A 16,531-nucleotide genomic window follows, 5' to 3' on the forward strand; every position below is an offset into this window, starting at 1 on the left:
ATTTCATGAATATTAATGATTCAATCCATTATGGATTATTGATCCAATTAGGGATCATTCTAATTAATTCTTAATGATAAGCTTTATCCCTTAGAAAAAATTGAGATTTATCAGTCATAGCAGCGGAGCTATGGCAAAAATTTTATAAAAATTACGCATAAAATAATTTCATTCAAAGCATGAAAAGAGGACTTCCTACCATATTCTAGGAATTATCATCCTAGATTAATTGAAGATATTCATAGAGAAATTGATTTTTATATTATGCATAATTGATTTTCATGCATAGAGGTATGCATAATAGATTATTATTTTAACATAAAAGTGTTACTTTTATCATAATTAGATTTCATGCATAGAGGTATGCATAAAAAATTATTATTTTAATGTAAAAGTGTTACTTTTAGCACAATTGAATTTCATGCATAGAAGTATGCATAAGAGTTGATTATTTTATTATAAAAGTGTTACTTTTATCACAATTGAATTTCATGCATAGAAGTGTGCATAAGAGTTGATTATTTTATTATAAAAGTGTTACTTTTATCATATTTGAATTTCATGCATAAAAGTATGCATAAAAGTTGATTATTTTATTATAAAAGTGTTACTTTTATCATATTTGGATTTCATGCATAGATGTATGCATAAAAGATGATTATTTTATTGTAAAAGTGTTACTTTTATCATAATTGGATTTCATGCATAGAGGTATGCATAAAAGTTGATTATTTTATTATAAAAGTGTGACTTTTATTATATTTGAATTTCATGCATAAAGGTATGCATAAAAGTTGATTATTTTATTTTAAAAGTGTGACTTTTATTATATTTGGATTTCATGCATAGAGGTATGCATAAAAGATATTCTTTTATACTAAAAGTGTGATTTTCATCATAAATGGATTTTATGCATAACTTAGATGCATAAGAGAAATTCTTTTATTCTAAAAGTGTAATTCCTACCAAATTGAATTTATGCATAAGAAGATGCATAAAAGATTGATTTTTACTTCGAAAGTATTAATCTCCTTAAATAGAATTTATGCATAAATAAATGTGTAAAGAAATCTTATATCAAATATAAGAATTCTCTTGTATTCTATAAATAGATATGAGATGTGATAGGATGTGATAAGAGGTGTATAAGATGTGACAAGAGGTGATAAGATGCTTATGAAATAAGTTATGAGGTGATAAGATGAATTAATATTTGATAAGATGTGTATGGGATGAGGTAAGAAGTGTATGTGATAGGATAAGATGTATATGGGTTGTGATAGGGGAGAATGGATGTGATGTAAAAGATTAGATGTGAAGGCATATGGGGTTATATGAATGGGAATGTGAAAATAGATGTATGTATGTGGATGTGTGGATGTGGAGATGGGAGTGTGGATGTATGGATGTGGAGATGGGAGTGTGGATGTATGAATGTGAAAAGGGATGTATGCATGAAGATGTTTATGCATAGATGTGAATGTGGATGTAGATGTGGCTGTATAGATGTGAATGTGGAATGTGGATGTGGATGTATGTATGTATGTGGATGTAGATGTGGATGTATAGATGTGAATGGGAAGGTGGATGTGGATGTATGTGAATGTGGATGTAGATGTGGATGTATAGATGTGAATGTGGATGTAGATGTGGCTGTATAGATGTGAATGTGGAATGTGGATGTGGATGTATGTATGTATGTGGATGTAGATGTGGATGTATAGATGTGAATGGGAATGTGGATGTGGATGTATGTATGTATGTGGATGTGGATGTATGAATGAGGACGTGATAGTAGATGTATGCATGTGGATGTGGATGTATGGATGTGGATATGGATGTGTATGTATGAATGTGGATGTATAAATGAGGATGTGAAAATGGAGGTAAGCATGTAGATGTGGATGTATAGATGTGAATGTGGATGTGGATGTGTATGTATGAATGTGGATATGGGATGTGGATGTATAAATGAGGATGTGAAAATGGAGGTAAGCATGTAGATGTGGATGTATGGATGTGAATGTGGATGTGGATGTGGATGTATGGATGTGAATGTGGATGTATGGATGTGGATGTGGATGTGGATGTATGGATGTGAGTGTGGATGTGGATGTGGATGTATGGATGTGGATATGGATGTGAATATATGATATGTGAAGTGAAGGAATCTGAAGTGAAGAGATGAAAAATGATGTGATTGGATGAGTACACATATAAATGGAATGTGGAATAAGTAATGTGGATTAATGAGGGATAATGTGGAAAAATGAGAGTTAATATAGAAATTGTATTTGTAAACTGTTTGTAAATGCTGTTTGTAAATGGCTGTTTTATGTCAAGAATGCTGGGGAAGCATTTTGACCGTCTTGTGATTAAGGTCGTGGAGACCTAACTGATAAAGTTGCAACTGCTGACAGAGAGTCAATGGAGGACATCTCGCATAGCAAGGTCGACCGAGGTCTTGACCAGCCTCGGTTCGATTAAAATGGTGAGCTTCCGGTACGGTGGATGAGGGACCAAGGAAGCGGCCTATGAGTGAAGCGCTAGGTCACCTGTGAAGGATCCTAGAGGATGCTGACCATACGGTGCTCGGGCTCTGGGTCGCCTAGGATACCCATGCGTGCATCGAAGAAGATATTGGAACAAGGAGTAAGAGTTGTTTTCTGAAACCGGGCATGGATCTGGTTGATTGACCTTGCTGGTATTCAATGGATGAGTCCATGGCTCTTTTTATGGATCTGTTGGTTGATCTTGCTGATCTTCAACGAGAGTCCATCTTGATTTTTATAAGTGATTATATTGCCGAGTATTATGGGCTAGGAACTATTAAAAAGGCCCCTGAGTGGACAGGTGGTGAGTGTTCTAGTTGCCAATGATGCCATAGATACTCTGATGAAGGAATGATGGGAAATTATGAATCAACCAGATAAATTGGAAGATTGTGATCAGTGGTACTATGGTTTCATTAAAGGATTGTTTTAAAGTTAGCTGATGCTAAGAAAAAGGCAATTTCATATTGGGTGTGTAAGTGGTGTGACTAGTTTTATGTTTGCATGAACTTCCGGCTAGGGGGCCTTGGAACTCTTTTCCTTGGTACCCGGGACAAAACCTAACCAAATTCCAAATTGGATCCCATCTCTACAGTGGTTGGGCGGTTGGCTAACCCATGGGATTGGATGGGGTTAGGCTAGACTGATGGATCCATAAATCGAGACTCAACTTTTGTTATTACGATAGATAAAGTAAATCCCGGACAGTAATTGTTCTATGGATAGGAATCAACGGCTGTGCCTCTTGAATGGGAAAAAAAGCGTTGATCCCAATGATCCAAGTGCAAGTTTCTTCCTTGATCCGACCAAATATCTTATAGATGCAATTGGATCAGTTTGATCAGAAATGATCTTGACTACGTTAGAGTAAAAAGTTATCCTGGTGGAATCGCCCGTGCTTTCCGGTAAAGGAAGTTTTTTCGGGTTCGGTTTTGGAACAACCGACGGATTAGTCTCTTATCCGGATATCCGTGGGTGAGGCCCCGAGTGTGGGACCCCTGTCCCGCGCGAGAAGTGCTACTTCCGCTGCTAGTACCCCGAATCCGTTGCTCGGTGGAACAGGGATCTCACACAATCCCACTGATTTCTCCTTGATTCACTCCACCTCTTTTGCTTGATTCTCTCCACCTCTCCCAGAATATCTTCACACCTCCTAAATCTCCTCATGCTACCCTTTATTCTCTCCCAGTAGATACTTCTCACCTTTTCACCTCTCCCATAATATCTCCACACCTCCTAAATCTCCTCATGCTACCCTTTATTCTCTCCCAGTAGATACTTCTCACCTTTTCACAGCTTCTCTCACATTTATAGATTCTCTTTTACAACCTCTTGCTAAGGGCTTGTTCTCGCACACACCCTATTCACTTGTATATTTCAACACCTCTCCCAGAATATCTCCACACCTCCTAAATCTCCTCATGCTACCCTTTATTCTCTCCCACTACAGTTTTAAAAATAAAGGAGGGGTATTACAATTGTGCCTGGGAAAAATAAAATAAGGAGTGTTTTTATTCACAAAACTTTAGAAGTAGGGTACTATTCTAGTGGTATGACATAATTTTGTTGGGGTCTAGGTAGAGGGTTCAAATCTAGTAGTGTTTTTTGGCCCCACACTTTAAAGTTCTTTTTTTGCTCCACACTCTATTTAACGTTTTTTAAATTTGAAAGTGTTTTAAATTAGTTGCTGTAAAAGAGAGAAGCAATAAAGAAACATCTCACGTAATGATGCTCTCTCTTTACTACTCCCTCCTTCCTTTTGGACGCCGCTTCCCCCTTTCTCTATCTTTGTGCAGCTTAATAAAGCTGGCTAACTAAGCTTAATAAAGCTCCTTAGTTTAGGTTTTTACATTATTGGCCAAGGTTAATAATCGGGGCCTGTGGTTTTATTGGTGTTGATTAAGCAAAAGATTTCTAAGGTCTAAGGTGCGATTTGTCTGTGATCTGTAGAGACATGCGCATACGCCGTTGCACCAAACACGCGGAGATCTGGCACTACAAATCACGCCGTGCCAATCCTAGCGATGGAGCACCACTATGGAGTATGCTCATCCAGAGCCCAAAGCTCACACAAGAAGATAAGAGGACCATTTGATAGCTCAATGGTGACAGCCATGAACATAAAGATGTTGCCACTCAGGTCATGAACCTAAAAACTCTAGTGAATAAAGTTATGACTGAAGATCATAATGTTCCTAAATTCCTAGAGGCATGGCGACTTCAACTGGATGAGACTACACTCTCGGGTGTCAATCTTCCTGAAAACATGCAGGCTATGTTGCTGCTTGCTGCCCTCCCGTCTTCATGGCAGCCCTTTATAACCACCCGAACCACAGCTCATCTCTCCATACCTATTCTAATCCCTTCCATTATACACGAACATACAATCAGATCTGCTTCATCTTCACAAGCAGCTTCATCTACAGCTATGGCTATGTATGCCCGGCCTACATCCAAGTTCTCCTCGAACTTCCGTTAAAAAAATACATCATCGAAATCTTTCCATAAACCGAGGAGGCCACACATCAAAACAATTCTTGATTTCGTCAATCACGCCCTGGCATTTCATTCACAAGCCCATACTGCAAGATCTGTAACAAACATGGTCATCATACTTCAGAATGCTGGCATAACGGCAAGAATAAGAGCTCTCAGCAGCAGCAGGCAAATTATGCCTCTGGTTCTGAAAGCGGGTCCCAATATTCGTCGCCATATGATGATTATAGTCATGACTCTTCACCAGCATCTGATGACGGAAACAATCTTGTCTTCATGGCATCGCATCTTCCTGATTTTGATGTTGCAAATACTTGGGTGTTAGATACAGGAGCAACCTTACACATGACCACACATAAAAGCTGGCTGTTTAATTACCATCCACTCAATCATACTATAACTGTTAAATTCGGTAATAAAACACATCAAACTGCTGAGGGTATTGGTCGAGCCAAACAGCTCCGCAAGTTGCAGCAGCCCATAATCCAAGTTTAATGGAGAAGTTGAGCAAAGTACTCACAGAATTGAGCACCGAAAGCCGATAATTTCTTAAGCAAATGATGAGACGATGATTGAGCAAGGAGATCGTTACCTGTGGGAACGAGAGATGGAAAGCAGATGCCGGGACGAAGCGTCAAGCGAGGGCCTTTGCCTCGGAAATCAAGTCAAGACTAGTCTTCAATCGGGCTGCAGGGCCTGATACCTGTTCAGATACAGTGATATGTAGAGCTTCACTACCTTGGATGAAGATCACACGGGGGAGTCGGGACTCTGAGCAGTGAGAGTGAGGTAGGGACTGAGAGAGAGAGAGAGAGAGAGAGAAAGAGAGTTCTGCAAATGGCCTCGCCGAGCGTAAGAACCGCACTCTGCTTGACTCCGCTCGTGCTATGTTAAGTGTTGCAAAACTAGCAAAAAATTTCTGGCAGGAAGCTTAGTCGCTATATTCAGAACAGAGTATACCACAGCCTGCTATATTCAGAACAGAGTATACCATCGCTCAGTCGATGCAATGCGTGCGCTTGACCTTGCACGGACGGGTGGATTGTACACTGTGTGTGTACCTGGAATTGACTTTCCGGTGGGCCTGCTTGTGCCCGAAAATGTCAAGTATTGTGCAAGTACATGAACGGAGATTATCCTTTAACAATGTTGCATTGTGCACTCATGTTTGCCTGCCTTTGAAATGTTTTCACGTGAACTGGTTTCGTTTGCATGCCTGACATGTGTGTCTAGCTCAGGGGTCGGGGACACCCTCCCGTGAGCCGTGGAATGCCTTGTCTTCTGACAGGTTTTGTGGCATGTGAACAGGTGGGAAATCCTTATTTTAATAAGAGTTTTAAGTTATAAGCCTTATAACTTACAGGTTTCATACTTCATTAAAAGTAGGTGGACACTTTATAAGTGTGGGCACCCTCTTTTGGCCTGGGCACCCTTTTATAGCATGTGGGGTGGGGGTTGGCCACCTACCCCACCTACCACACCCAATCCTTTGCATGGGAAGAAGGCGCCTTACTTCCAGCCCTCTCCCTTGCATTCGTGAGGAGAAAAACACGACTGCTTGCTGGGATTTTGAGAAAACAGGCCGTACAGCAGCTGGAGCACTCATTATTCTCATGAAACAGGTCGTACAGCTCCTATTCCAACTATTGTTTGAGGACTGAACCACACAGCAGGTACAACAGGTATATTGTCCTCATTTCTTGCTGATTCTGGTCGTACAGTAGGTACAGCAGGTACAAGAAGTACAATATCATCATTACCTGTTGATTCTGGCCGTACAGCATCTTTGGAACCCTTTTCCCATGGACTGAATGGTACAGCTTCTCTCTTTTCACTTCCACGCGTGGATTCAGGTCTGGAAAGCTCTCTTTTTCTCTCACGTGTGTACTCAAAACAGCTAGCAGGAGCCCTCTTCACTTCCCCGTGTGATTCAGGTCAGTACAAGCATTCACGTGTGATTCAGACCAGCAACAGGTCTCTTCACTCCCACTGTGATTCAGGTCAGGCCAGTGGGGTTATCCGCGTGGATTTAGGTCATACGCATTCCCTACAAGTGGCCCAAGTTGTTTCACTCTTCCTACTGGCTGTACGGTGGCTCCAGAAGATTTTCATCGCGAAGAACGAGGAATTCTCCTGCTCTCCTATGTCTGGACTCCTCTTCCATTCACCGAGTCAACTCCGTGAGAGTGCCCCATCGCTAGGACTGGCACGGCGTGATCCGTAGTGCCAGGGACGGGTGGGTTGCACGCGGAGTGTGACTCTGGAAGGTGCTATGGACGGGGCAGCCCTTGGTGACTGCACACTCGGCATCAACAAACATATTCGGGTTTGATACTTTGTTTTCATTGTGCATTGCTTATTGGAAATCTAGCCTTGGGCCCGTGTACTTGTAACAAATTCTCCCAAGTAATAATATCATTCCTTGGGGGGGGGCCGGCCGTTCCGGCCTCAGTGTGGTGTCATCTATCTATGCTCAAAGTTGTTAATTACTTTTTTGCTATTTTGTCTTGTGCTATTGTCTTTTAAGAGTGTATATTAAAGTGCTAATTGGAGAAGTGAGTCCAGGAAGGGGTGACCCCTGCTTGGGTCTCGTTTCAGTGGTATCAGAGCACGGATCTTCCTTTTTCTACATTGGGAGACGATCCAAAGGCTTCCTGACCACTCTCCATTAGTGACTTTACTCTTATTATGGCTAGCCAAGCAAGTAGCAAGGAAGTGCCAAATTCAAAGGGGCACTACAGTGGAACACAAGCAAGTGGACGGATGCCTTATGCCCGTGATCATGTATGGTTGGGACAGCCGTCCCGTGGCAAGGAGAAAATGCAGGAGCAAGAGCAAGAGCCAAGTGCCATGAATGCTGAAATTCAGCGTATGCGAGAGCTTCTCCATGCCAGGGAGATGGAATTGGCCAGCCTACGTGAGGACCCACACATTCAACAAGTGTTAGATGCAAAGAAAAAGGAGGCAACCGTCTTTCAAGACTTTGAAGCTTTGGCTCGTGGATCAGGGCTGAAACCTCGTGAGCTAGCTCTTTCATTCTTAGTGGACAAGGGTGATGTATTGCAGGGCTAGGATGGGGAGCTTGTTATAAAGAGATCTCCACTGGTGGACATGCCTGGGATAGCCTCTCCAAAGCTGAAATCTGCTGTCCACAAAGAGGAGCCTTCCATTACATCCCGACGTGATTCTACCTTACATGGGAGGCATAGCCATGCCTATGAAGGTAACATTACTTCTAGAGATGATCGTTACAAGCCTCATTCTTCATCTTTGCAGGTTTCTCATGGGCTTAGAGAGCACCGACATCCCCGTACTACTACTTTACCTGTTGAACTCTCCCGTGAAGAGCCATTTCTTCATGCTCCCATCTCCACACCCTCTCCGGATTATGCTTATGTTGCAAGAGATAGTGGTGGGGCTACACACATGCATGTAGGTACAGCACATGGTTCACGTCCACCTATGCCACCTATGTATGCAGGAGCATCTATGGATGCCAGGGCTGATCCACATGAACGTGGAATCAAGAGGAAGCATGGGGATTATGAGCATCATGTTCATAAGCAAAAGGAATTAAAAAACGGGGACAAATCCGTCAAGTTCGAGACATATCATGGTGAGTTTGATGCTTCCAAGGCTATGTCATTTGTTTCCCAGTTTGACATTGCTTTCAGTGATGAAAAGTCCAAGGTGAGGCATGCCAGCATGTTCTTGAAGGGCACGGCCGCTCATTGGTGGCTTGCAGAAAAGCTCTCAGGCACTCCCGTGGACACTCGGGCTGAATTCAAAACTAGATTCTATGCCCAATTCTTACCCCCTAATGCCAAGAAGAACATCCGCAAGAAGTGGGATTGGGTTAAGCAGAATGAAGGTGAGTCAGTTCATGCTTATGTATCCAAGTTTTGGAAAACACTCTTGGAAGTTTCCCCTATTATGCAGGTAAATGATGAGGAACGCAAGAGAAAGTTTGAATCGGGACTCCAACCGGTTTACCAATCGGGCTTGGAGTTGTACCCAAACCACACTCTACAACAGCTCATTTCAGCTGCTTTGGCCACCGAGCAATTGGAGCAAAAGCTGAAGCAAAACTATAGAGATGGACATGCTCAAAAGGGGAAGGACAAGGCTGTCCCAAATCTGCATAAGGCTGGACAGCCACCTAAAAGGGACTCCAATGAAGTTAAGGGAGCTACAAAAGCTGAAAGTACCTCAGAGAAGAAGCGTCCCAACAAAAGGCCTAACTATGGACTTACTCCGGAACAAAGGGTGCAATATATACGTGACGGTAAGTGCTTTTCTTGTGGTAGTAAAGATCACATGGTCCGGCAATGCCCAAAGAAAGCAGGCAAAGAGGATGCAAAGGAAACCAAGGTTAATGTGCATATGGTGCCCCATGTACAAGGGGGGACAGCCCATGATGCTTTGGATAGGATGGTATGCAAGGCATGGGGACAGCTCAAAGATCAGCCCGCATTATTTATGTTTGATGATTGTGCCACGGACAACTTCATATCATTGGAAATGGCTACAGCATTGGGCATTAGTGTGGGTGACATGGGACCGGAGATTGAGGCCGAAAGTGCATTTGTTGGCAAGAAAGTCAAGGTCACACCTCTTATTGGCAAGCTTCGCATGCATATTCATCAGGGATATTTGGACCATGAGAACTTCCTCATTGCACCAAATCTACTAAGAATTCAATCTAGTAGTAATCCTCATGCATTTTTTCCAATAGAATTTTATGTAGCTCTCAAGTAAAGTAGATTTGCCTTATTTTTTGCAAGCTCTCTCAAGCTTTATGGTTGAAATCAAAGAAAATGAGTGTGGTCCTATTGCAAGAGAGAAGAAATTTCTTTTAATTTTTCTTTCATATTTTTTCAATAAATAGAGACCTTGTAGATATTTTATGCCCATTAAACTATTTATTGGCATCCCTCATAATGTTTGATATTTTCTCTTTTATGGTTCTTTTGAATGTAGGATCGATCATTCATGGCATCCAAGGCTCGCATTAAGGTGTTTGACCATGGGGATAGTGAAAAGAAGTTGTTGGGTTATGTTAGAGTGATGGGAGATTATACCTATAGTGCCATACGCAAAGAGATTGTGCAAGATGGCATTGTAAGTGAATCTTTTGAGTTTGTTATTGAAGATGAAGATGATGATGGAGTGTGCACATTGAATGCCACACAAGAAGAGCATTGGCAAGTGGAGAGCAACAAAAGTGTTGGCATAAAGAGGTGTTTAAGCATGGCTTATGGTGGCGGGCCCGCAAAACGCATTTGTAGAAGCTTAAATGTTGCCTTAGAAACTAGTGACATGAATGCAAGGGAAGAGGGTGAGAATGTTCATGGTAGCAAGGTCAACATGCTCAAGAGTTCTTTACTACCAAAAGAAACTCTTGACCTTTGGGAGGTCCAATGTGACAAGACTCGTAAGAATTTGAGGAACAGAAATCCACCTAGAGATGACAATTTTCAGCTTACAACTGAAGATGTCAATGACAAGCCTTTGATTCGAATTTGGTGTGATGAATGTAAAAGCTTTTATGGATCGGGAATGACTGGAGGCAAGCAGACCGCATACTCATGCTTATCAAACTTCAAAAGATTTCACATTCTTCAAGGACAATCCCATACAAAACGGTACCTTTCCAATTGAGGGCTAAAGATCGATGCAATAGACACTCAAGGAAGTAGTACAAAGGACAAAGAAGATGATTGTGATGATGCGGTGGCAATTTTGGCGGCTATCGAGGAGATGAATAATTTCAATAACACTCATGAAGGTAAGCATCAACTTATTTCTTAATTCTTTGCAACCAAACTATTATCTTCTTTATGTAACACCTTTGTTAAGCTCATGCAAGACACTAATTTCAGCCCCTTGTATTGGTTTTTTTAAAAGGATTTTTGCTTGTTCTTTTTAGTGTTAATTTTCAGCTGATTTTTCTTTTCTTTTCTTCTCTCAAGATCTTGTTTCTTCATGTAGGGGCTGATTTTCAGTTGGTTGAAGCCACCTTGCATGATTACAAAGATAGAAGCACTATCAGAGTGGTGTGTAAGTATGATGGGAAGTGGCTGCACTTATGTCCTCGTGGTTCAGATTTGCCAACAATTCTAATGGAACATATTAATGGAAAGTCTCACACCATTGCATGGAGCAAGACCACACCACATCAGTCTTCTTCACTCTTGACTGGATCTTGTGGGCGACCTAAAAAGCATTTTGACAAAGATCCACGCCAACAAACCTTGGGTGCTTTTCTCACATCAACAAAAGAGCGTTCAAAAGCGCCTTCTATCCCCATAGGTACATCATGCTTGCCTTCATCCAATCTTACTATCTTGTGTTGGGGATTATGGCAGCAAACAATTCACGTTAGTGGTCGTGAGGTTGATATAAAACCTCTCCTACAAGATCTAAAGATGGGACGAGAGTGGTTTTGTGAGCCATATACAAAAGCATCTTTGCATGATGGAGATATGGAGTACATGGTAGATGGATGCTTTAGGCATATACATTGCCTTCGTATCTCAAGCATTGGAATGCCTTTTCAAAGTTTTACATGCAAGCATTGCAAGACAATTCCATCATGTGGTGATTTTCGCATGAGAGTGTATCGGGAGAGTATTTCCATTGAGAAGAGAGGAGAAAGGAAAACGGGAAAAGGAATGCGGCTAGATTACCTTGGAATTGAAGAGCTGAAAAGTGTCTCAGTTGGGACCAAGAAGAAATTACGAGAAGCAGGTAGAAATTTATGGTGGTTGAAGGCAAAGATTGTGGTGCTTTCCGTGAGAATCAGATCCTTGAAAGAGGCCAACTATGAAAGCCTTAATAGAAAGGATGTGAGGCGATTTTGCAATAACATCATTGAGGCTTGCAGGCAAGGTAAATTTGGAGGCAAATCAGCTTTATGGGACTTTCTTCAAGACATTGCAAAGAATGCATTAAGATCCGAAAAGGCTCAAAGATTCACAGAATCAACAAAGACCATTTTTGAAGTCGTGAAGCTATGGGGTGGGCCACGCTTACATGAGTTTTTGAGTGCAAACCTTGGAGGGCCATCCATGTCAACCACTAGGAGACACCGAAGAAAATCAACTTACTTTCAGTCAGGGGAGCATGAATATATCTTTGATGCAATCGGGAAGATATATGTTGAAGCAAAGAGAAAACATGGAATAACATCACGAGTGCCAATTATCATTGTTGAAGATGAGACAACTATCAAGCGGCGCATTAGGTAAGCTTTTTTCAATATCTCTTCCTTTCTTTGATTGTAAATATAAAGTTCTTTGTGCATGAAGCGGGCTGAAATAAAAATCTTTCTCTTTATGTAGATGGAATGCAAAAGATGATGCTTTGATTGGGTTTTGTGGAAGAGAAGGAGAGGATCATCAATGCTCTTCAAATGATGCCATCATCGTTGGAGATGGAGCACAAGGATATGAGACAATAGTAGATGCCTTCCAAAACCACGTGGTGGGACACTATGCAAGGCTCCTCATTGTCAACCCTCTTCATGAGAGTCTTCCAAGATTGGCTCTAGTTGTGCATTGCACATGCAACCGCTTTGATAGTGATTTCATCAGAACCCAATGGATGCTTGTGGAGCGGATGTGGAATGCAAAGTTCAAAGACGTGATAGGTCCAATAATTGGGCATGCATCAGATGGTGACAGTAGACGTCGAAAGCTCATGGTTGAAGACTACCTAGGAAAGAGAGATAGGCAATTTTTCATTGATTGGCCTGGATGGAAGTTGAAAGGAAGATTTGTGAGAGGAGATGTGTATGGTTTACATGACCAAGATTTTGTCCATTGTGGAAAGAAGCTTGTGAGTCCTCTTGACAGTCCTACCCGATAGCTTGCAATTGGGCGTGTGTGGATTACACTCAATCACGTTGCTATGGTCTACAACACTTTCTCTGTTGATCAGCACAGGTTGCGAGATGGGGACATACAACGAAATGATCGTCAAAACTGGGGGGCAGCCCAAAGGATTGTCTCTAGACAAGTGCAAAAATGTATGAGGGAAATGCGAAAGAAAGAGAGGAGCATGCAAGGGACCGAGGCATATTTGCAGGTTGTTGCTGACTACATAGACATATTCTTATCACCATATTTAGACTTGGGACAGCGTGTGGTGCTTGTAGCTAAAGTGGTCTTCTTCTTCAAGCTGTGGAGATTATGGCTACATCACCATCCTACATACAACCTAAGGGAAAACTTCATTAGCAAAGAGGCATACATAGACATTCAACTTTCTTGCCATTTTGTTGTTCTACTTATAAAGATGTTTCGGGAGTTCTATCCAAATTTCAAATGTCCTCTACATCTCACAGGATCTGATGCAGCGGAGATCTATTTCAGCAAGATTGGCGGTATGGTTGGGCAGGAAAGAGCGTTTGATTTTGGAGATCTTTTGCATTGTGTTGGTAGTTTGAATCAGGTTGCCATGCATGAGTATAGCTCAAATGGGGTGACTTTTTCAAGGGCCCATAAGAAACAAGAACACATTTGGAAGGACTTGAACAAGCATGAAGGTGTTTTGGAAGCAGATCTTGGGAACTACGAAAGTGTTTCCTGTGATACAAAGATGATAGATGCATTAAAAGAGGGATTGAAGCAGGCACAAACTTTATGTGAGACATTGGGCCTCAAACCTTGCACAAGTGAGGGTCTTAAATGGTGGAAAGAGCCTTGGTTAGATACAGAATCAATGTGGTCAAAGCTAGATACTGAAATGGGCGGGGCAGATGAGCATGATGACTTTGCGGAGCCATGTGGTGATGATAGCCCCATTGGCGATGAGAGCAATGAAGATGACGAGGTCATATCTTTGAGTGAGATTCGACATGAGATCGATGGGCTTCTTGATGAGGCAAGCAATGAAGCTGAGAAGAAGAGTATCTCACCGGTGGTAGAGGTTGATGGCAAATTCATCTTCAAATCTACTTTGGTAAGCCAACTCAATGGAAACTCTACATTGTCAAAGGATAGGTTGACTAGGGTGAAGCAAGGAGTGTATTTCAGCCACAAGGAAAAAGAAGCGTCATCTAGTAATGGCAATTTTTTTGGAATAGGGTCTGATTGCGCAATTTATTTCCATGATGTGACACATGGAGAGGGACAAAAAAGGTCAAAGAGAATTGGAAAAGCTACAAATCTGAAGAAGATGGACACACTTCATAGCACTTGGTACCTTGGAAGAGTTCAAAAGATAAGAAAGAAGGTAGGTGGCAGGTATGTGGATTATAAGCGAGGTTTTGACTTGACGGACCGGCCTCAAGGGGTAGAAATTCAGCTTGGTTGGTATCAAAAGGTGAAAGGGTGTCGAACATTTACTTATGACTTGACGGACTTGAACATGGTCGATATAGAGTCAGTTATTGCATTGGCACATTTAACATACAATACAGCAACTGATAAATATGAACTACATCAAAATGACTACAAGCTTTTTAATGATTTTGTAAATACTTCAGGTTAGTTTTTCATGTGATTCACGTAAGTGTTGAAGCATTTAATTGTATTTTTAAGTCATGTTATATCAGATTTTTGCATCATTTTTCTCATTTTCATTTTGATTGTAGGCAACAGGTCATCAAACACATAGGGAGGCAAGAAGCTGATTTGACATGGGCTGAATTTTGGTGGGGCTGAAGTTTTTTGGGTGCGGGCTGAAAGACTTAGCGACTCTGACTTATGTAGACTCATGCTTTTTGTAGCCGTGGTATGCATGACTATGTATGACGACATGTCTAAGCGTATATTCAAGGACAGTTTTTGTGAGAGAAAGTAAGTCTTAGTTATTGCTTTAATTCAAAAGAATAGAGGAACATCTTTAGCTCACGTATACAAAATTTCTCTTTTGATTGCTATCAGATTGTTTTGCAGATCCAATTCATTCCTAAGGCAATCCATTTTGGCAGCAGGCAATGGGACCTACAATAACGGCTAAAGAAAGAATCACAAACACTTATACATATTGTAGATTTTTGTTAAATGTCATGTATATCCCTTCTATAATGTGGGTAGCTTGAGTATAATATACATTTGAGCAGCTCTAGTCAACGACATTATATGAAGTTCAATGATATGCGTGTATGATGAGTAGGTGTTTAATCCAAGAATAGGTTACTAAAAAGCATGTGCATGTCTTTTATTGATTCCTTGTTAGACCAGTTCTTATGTGCATGCATATGTTTTTATTTGTGTTGCAGCTGTTGCCCAATTTTATTTTGACAGGCATGAGAGTTGTTGGTGTTGTCTGCTTCACAATTTGGATGTCAACCATACGTAAAATGTGTCATCTTGATTGTATGTCTGCTATGAAATTCCACACTAGCACGGTGTCACAGAGCAGGATGATTCAAAGTCGAATGCACTGTGGACTGTGGAGTATGATGATGCTGATAAATCTGTAGTCAAATTGCTTAGCTTCCCATCGACTCCCTACTCGCATTGGGTCTCCTTCCTTGCAGCCATATCCGACTCCTTCGAGCTCCCGTCACTCCCCGGCTTCCCGAGCACCTTCCCGGCCCCTTTGGGCATCCTCACGGCATTCACACAGAGGTATTGCTTCATCCCCCACAGGGTTTTACTTCAGTTTTTCAGTCTGCAGGTCTGAGAAAAGTTGGGGCAGCCACCATTGAAGCTTCATTGCTTCATATCTCCAGTTGGGCCTCTTAAGGGGCACTAAGGCTTGACTTGTGGCTTCATTGGCTCCCTATTGAGCCCCCCTTCACCCTCCCTTGTGCCATGTGGGCTGTAGGCCATCAAGGAGTAGCAGCGCAGATTGCGCCAGCCTTACAGGCTGTGACTTGGCTCCATTTGGCTTGGTTAAACACTTGCCAACAACCCCGGGACTTGGCATTGAACATTGAAGCTTTTTGCTTCAGGTTTGGGACTGTGTAAACAGTCTACAAACAGGCCAAAAACAGGGCAGCACTTATCTCTTGAAGTCTATGCTTACCGGGATTGATCACTTGATGCATATTGATGCCCGTATGATGTCTACATGTATGGAGATGCTATGTTAATGGTTTGCCATCATTTTGGCCCTGATTTAGGACTGAGAATACTCAGTTTTGAGTAGTGAATCACTGCTGACATACAGTGGGCTGAAGCTATTTTACTCATGTATGCTTATGCCTATGCTATTCGGGTTATGTCTTGGGTACATGCTTTGAGGTATTGACCATCGGGGATTGGAAAAGAGTTCGACATTGCTTCTTACTCATTGGTTGAGCTTTTGAGCTCGTACATACAGCTTTTGTGCCAGTGGGAGCATCTTTGGATGCTTGACAGACATTGAGCAGGCAAGTGTTATTTATCTGGGAGTGTTTCCGCGCTTTGGAGATACTTTGCTGAGCACTTCTAAGTGCTTGCAGGGAGTCATACACTTTATTTCTTGGTTCTATTTGCTGATATGGCTTCATCAGGAGAGAGCTCATCTTTGCTCCACATCCGGTCTGG

General features: G+C 41.7%; 1 pseudogene; it reads left to right on the top strand.

Annotated features, from left to right (window-relative positions):
- Window positions 1-12,427: 12,427 nt before the first annotated feature.
- LOC147626106 (uncharacterized) lies at window positions 12,428-15,178 on the top strand (annotated as a pseudogene).
- Window positions 15,179-16,531: the final 1,353 nt, after the last annotated feature.

Source organism: Cibotium barometz, chromosome 23, assembly GCF_041138505.1.
Source record: "Cibotium barometz isolate CiBa-2024 chromosome 23, ASM4113850v1, whole genome shotgun sequence".
Classification (NCBI taxonomy): Eukaryota; Viridiplantae; Streptophyta; class Polypodiopsida; order Cyatheales; family Cibotiaceae; genus Cibotium; species Cibotium barometz.